We start from the raw sequence: 6,068 nt of genomic DNA, 5'->3' as shown, positions 1-6,068 counted from the left end.
TGGGTGGGGCACTTTACAACTATAGCAATACTTCCTATACTTTTGCTTTTATGCTCACTTAAGTAGTCTAGAGCGATTGCTCCACTGCTTGTCTGTGCTTGCACAGGTTATGGGTTTGATGCCCAGGACTTTATAAAAATGAATAGAGTGGTATACACATATAATCCCAGTATTTAGGAGATGGATGCAAAAAGATTTTGAGTTCAGGGTGATTCCTGGCTACAGAACAAGTTTAAAAACAGCCTGGGATATATGAGACCTGCTCCTTCAAAAACAAACAAACAAACAGTCTGTCCCAAGAGGCATTACTGGTGTGGGTGCTGTGTCACATGTGCCTCAGGAGGTGGCACAGAAGAGAGCAGCAATGTTTATGTTCAGCATTTCTTACCTATGAACATTTGCAGCATGTGGGAGACCTAGCCCTGGGGTCATGAGAGCAGAAGAACTGGCCCTGCCCCTCTTCAGCTGCTGGTGAGGGAGAGTAGGCCCTGAAACTCACCTTGGCAGCTGACCCTGGTGGTGAAGGCATGGGTGAGCTGGCCCCATTCCTTGTCTGTTCACCATGAAGAACTGCCATTGGTGAGAGGTGGGTGAGAGAGAGGTGGCCCCTGCCTCCCATCATCTATGGAAAGGCAGGAGAGCTGGCCCTGAGGTCATAACAGTAGGAGAGCTGGCCTTGATCCTCACCTGCTGAAACCGTCAGGAGATCAGGCTGTGCACCTCACCTGGGCAGCACACTCGAGCTGGCCCTACATGTGGGGATTGTAGGGAACCCGACCCGAGGGTGTGAATGTGGGAGAGCCATCCCTGCCTCTTGTCTGCTGTGTGGTGTTATTGGCAAGGGAGAAATCTCCTACCCACCCTTCTGACTTGCCAAAGGAAGCTGACAGGAGTGCTGGCCCAGATGGGGTTATAAAAGCAGGAGAGCTGTCCTTGCCTCTCAGCACTCAGGAGATCGGGCTCTGCACCTCACTTGGGAAGCACAGTAGAGATGACCCTGATGGTAGAGGCATGGGTGTGAACATGAGAGAGCTGGGCCTGAAACTTGTCTGCCACCTACAGAAGGTGGGGAGCTGGCACTGGGGCCATAAGAGCAGGATAGTTGTTCCTACCCCTCACCTGCTCCAGCACTCAGAAAAACAGGCCCTACACCTAGCCTGGGAAGCACAATAGAGTTGATCTGGATGTGAGAGTTGCATGTGAGCCATCTATGGCAGGTAGGCAAGCTGGCTCTGGGTCATGAGAGTGGGAGAAATGGCCATGTACCTCACCTGCAAAAATGCTCAGAAGAGTGGGCCCTGTGCCTGGCCTGGGCAGCAGGGTAGAGCTGGTTCCGGTTGTGGGTGTTGCTGCTGAGCCATTCTGAGGCCATGAGAGCGGAAAAATTGGAGGGCTGACCAGCTCAGATAACTCTTTGGCCCAGATCCAAGTTTTTAATTAGCCCACCTCATCATCTACCCATCAATGGACTGCTGGAGCGCATGAAGGAGCAAGTCCTACAGATCCAAAACTACAGGATCTCCATGACAAATGGCACCAACAGGATATCTGAGAATCAGTGAGGTTCCACTATTGATATAGTAGCAGAAGCCAGAGGCCTCAAACCAGACCAACAAGTCATTGCAATGAACATTTGCAAGAAAACAATGTGGAAAAAAGTGTATTCTGTGGGACACACTATAACACATTACAGCTTTTAAGAGTTGTTTTTGTCTCTGTTAGGAGCCAGGTTGCAAGGGTGGAGGGTAAGTATGAAGGGAGGGGAGATGAGTAAGATTGGGGTGCATGGTGTGAAATACACAATGAACCAATAAAGTTAAAAAAAATATAACAGCAAAGTAAAACTAAAAGAATTGCATTCTCAGGACTATTATGGCAGAATGTTTGAATTCATTATATAGATTTCACTAGTTTCATTCCTGGGAGACAGTTTTGCTCATTAAAATATTATACCTTCTTCTATGTCTTATGATATGGAAAGTATCATCTCAGCCTCCATTTCCATGCCTTGATAAAAGAAAATTAATGTTCTTTGTAATATTTTCATGTCTTTCCATCTGGTGGCAAAGGGCTCAGCCTTCCATTTTGAGGGCCATCTTGACCTTCTATTTGTCATCTTTTCTTCTTTTCCGTCTTATGGAATTCCTCTATCTATGCCATTGACCTAAATAACCAACCTCTTTCCTTCATAACTACTTTCTACAAGGGACACTTAGCATAAACCCTTTCTCTGAAGCCTTAAAGTAATTCTGTATTTGACTAGAGAAAATAACTGACCTTAAACTGTAGACAGTATTTGTGTTTGGCTGCCTGTGTACATCTGTGTGTGCACGTGAGTGTTCTTGTATTTGAAGGTACATGAGTGTATGCTCATGGAGAATAGAGGTCAACCTTAATTATCAAGTAATTAGGGGCCATCCATTTCTACCCACAATGTAGGGCCTATTGATGGGCAATGCTGGTTGGACAGGAAACTTCAGGAGTCCATCTATCTCTTGCCTCCAAGCATTTTTAAAAATAGTGTTCTTTAGTGCATGTTCTGGTAATCAAACTCAGGTTGTCATCCTTGTTCTTTATCAGCTGAGCCATACCCTGGCCACAGCCATAGATAGTAATGTGTTTTTCTGCTATCCTGATTACTTATTCCTGCTACAACTTCTCTTGCAGTTTCAGTTTCTTTCCTTCTTTAGAACTACCTATCTACTTATTTGGATAACACACACACACACAAACACACACACACACAAACACACACACGCACACACACTTTCCATTTTATTTAGAGTTGCTAGCTTTCTCCCAGCACTTTCCCACTAAACATTTGAAGAAGATATCAATGGAGACATTAACTAAACATTTGAAGAAACTATCAATGAAGACATTTTTATGCAAGCTCCCTTCTCAACTTAGGATTTCCAGCCACAACAGCATTCTGTTGTTTGACTTTGTACTGTGTGTATTTTAGTTATTTTTTTTTACATTGTTTATATCTAGGATTCTCATAGACAAGAACTATGGGCTTCCAGTTAAGGGGCCCATATCCACGAGAGAAAGTCTTACTAGGTCTTAGCTGAATTTTCTTCCAGTCACAGTGCAGGGTCCCCTCCTTTGCCATAGTTATTTATATCTTCATCTAGTAAGGTTCCAGATTCTAAGTCAACTGGTAAAGATAAAATTTTTCAATGATAGTGACTCTTCCAGATGTTGGCTATTATTATTATTTCTAGTGTATGGCTGATAAAATTAGATTTAGTGGAATTAAAGGGACTTATACAAAACTTCCCAGCAAGTTGCAGATCTAGAGTTTACCTCCATTTCTGTGTGCTTTCTGTATAAAGAAGCTCACATTTAAAACATTTTTTAAATATATATAGCACATTGCTAGGTCTACCTGGCACAAACATTCTTGGAACTAAAATGCAAGTGCATTTTTATGAGTCTTTTCATAGCTCTGCTAAGATACTGTGAGACCTTGTAAATTGTTTTTCAATAGTTCAAAGAGTTTTGCGTAGTCCAAAGGACTAAGGAAACTGCCTCTACTCATTTACTTCACTTCTAGACATGTAATATGAAAACAGTGAGCCTGATCTTTCCATTTTCCCAAAGTGGGCATGAGGTCAGGCACATGTGGTTGTTTGTACTGAATGTCTTACAAACTAGGAACTAATAGTTATATACACATGTATGTGGCTCAGTCCCAGAGACTCCCTGCAGCTGAACTCATGCTTTCAAGAGCAGTTGGAGCAAACTGAGGTCATATGAGGAGCAAGGATGCAGAGAAGGCATTTGCCTGTAGTTTTTTGTTTTTTTTTAAACTTTTTTTTTAGAATGCCTTCAAATCACTCTGGTTCTGAATGGAAATTAGTTTGATCAATATTTAGGGCCAGGAGTCATTACCCACACTAAGGAAACAGTTGGTGTGAAGTAGTTTGTTACTTCAGGAGTTCTCTTCCCTCAGTATAAGTTTTACCTAGAGCCAATGAGTGTTTGAAGGCTGAGAGTAAAGCTGGAAATCTGGGGGAGCATGCTCTTTCAAGAAAAAGAGGAAATGCAAATCCCATCTGTGTGAAACATCTTAATTTCATTCTCTAATAGCAGATGGAATCAGCTGCAACTAAACTATTTGTTTACTGTGCCTTCGCTTGATGATATATACTTTACCGATTCTGGTGTGTGTTTTAATGAAATCTGAGAAGAAGTGGGATCATTAGAGTCACAGTAGACAAGGTCAGAGAAATGTGGTTCTGTTGAGGGGAAGAATCCTTCAAAGAGTAGTGAAAAATTCAATAAGGAAAGAAGACTATTTTCATGAGAGTGGAGGTGGGTGCAGAGACTGGGAAGATGAAAATACATTCTACATGGAGGCTTCAAGTTCTGTGCAAAAAAATAAAATAAAATAAAAAAGTTTTAGCCTGTGGGTAGAACAAAATTACTGTACATGGAATGCTTCTTTTAATCAGAGAGGCAAAATAAGCAAATAACCAATAAAATGTTAAGTTGAAAGAACAAGAATGGGGAGGGTGATATGGCTCAGTGGATAAAAGCACTTTTCATCACAAGCCTAATGACCTGTGCTTGGCACTCACAGAGGAGAGAGAAAACCAACTCCTGACAGTTGTCCTCCGACCTCACTCGTGCCACGATGTGTGTGCGTGCATGTGCACACAACACCATAATATTGAAAAAAGTAATTCTATAAAAAAGACCATGGAACTAGAGAAAACTGATTCAGTATTTTATGTCAACAGGATGAATCTTCGCCCTCTTTTGACAACAGAAACAACTGCTAGTTACAGAATATTTAACAAAGATAGCCAAGTCTTTGTGTGGTTGGGTGTGTGAATGACATATATAAGGATTAATGTTGTCACGTTGACAGGATCTAGGCTCACTAGGACAAAGAACTCTTGTGCATGTCTGTGAGGGCTTTCTATAAGAAGTTAATCAAGGTGGGAAGACCTGATTGAGGGGCAGATGACACCATCCCATGGGCTTATGTGCCAGAGATGACGAGGAGAAAGCTAGCTCATCTCCCACCTCTGTCTGCCCTGTGACTGCAGACACCATGTGGCCAGCTGCCTCAAGCTCCTCCCACACACCTTCTTTGTCATGATGGGCTGTACTGTGAGTAAAAGGAAACCTTTCCTTCCTTGTTTTTTTTTTTTTTTTAAATCTTTATTTTTAGTCATATATTTTCTCACAGTCCCGAGAAAGGAAATTAATACAGGATGTTGTAATTGCTCCATCAGAGCATCCATCAGAGGACAGACTAAACGCTGTAGGGAAAGGCTCTGAGCAATGTCTTTCTTGTGACAACGATGATGCCCTTTGCGATAATCGCAGCAGGTACCTAGAAAACGTTTGGTGCAGACCAAGTATTATCCCAAACCTGCCACTGGTATTGCTTTCATGGCAGTCCCACAAGAGACATCACCCATGGGAAAACTATAGCACAAATAAGATGAGAGTCTTTGCCAATACCCCACACTCAGCAGAGGGCAGAGCTAAAATCTAAGGCATCCCCCCCCCTCTAATTCTGCCCTCCCTCTCACAACCACACACTGGTTGACATTATCATTTTATTATTCATACATGACTACAATGTTTCAGTGGTGCTGTGCAGGTTAAGGGATGTTCTTACAAATGTTCTGATTTAGTGCTTAGCACTGCCTGCACTCATCCTGGAATTTAAAATTGAAAAATTCTTCCAGAATGAACCTCTAGAAATCAACATACCATGTAGAGCACATTCAGTTTTATGAAATGTGTCTGAGCTCTAGAAAATCTAGAAAAAAGAGGGTCCGTCTTTCTCCTTTTCATACCTCTGAGCAGAGCAATGTGTGTGGGTTTTTTGTTTGTTTTGTTTTTTTTGGACACAATGAAACTTTATTTAAAAACTAAACCGCTTGGAAAATATATTGCAGGTTTGACACAGCAAACAGACAGATATATCACTGTTTTAAATAAATAATTCATTGCTATAAATTCAACAACATACTTATCCAAAAGATAAGGTGATATGTTGGACCACCAATAATGCACTGCAAAGTCCCATGGCATTTGGTAAA

At 41.9% G+C, this 6,068-nt stretch overlaps 1 pseudogene; it reads left to right on the top strand.

The window, feature by feature from the left end:
• Positions 1–289: 289 nt before the first annotated feature.
• On the top strand, positions 290–410 carry LOC129689220 (small nucleolar RNA SNORA17; annotated as a pseudogene).
• Positions 411–6,068: the final 5,658 nt, after the last annotated feature.

Source organism: Psammomys obesus, unplaced genomic scaffold (genome assembly GCF_907164565.1).
Source record: "Psammomys obesus unplaced genomic scaffold, mPsaObe1.curated_primary_1811, whole genome shotgun sequence".
In the NCBI taxonomy this organism is placed as follows: domain Eukaryota; kingdom Metazoa; phylum Chordata; class Mammalia; order Rodentia; family Muridae; genus Psammomys; species Psammomys obesus.
Note: the sequence above shows the minus strand (reverse complement) of the source record. Positions and strands in the feature narration are given on the sequence as shown.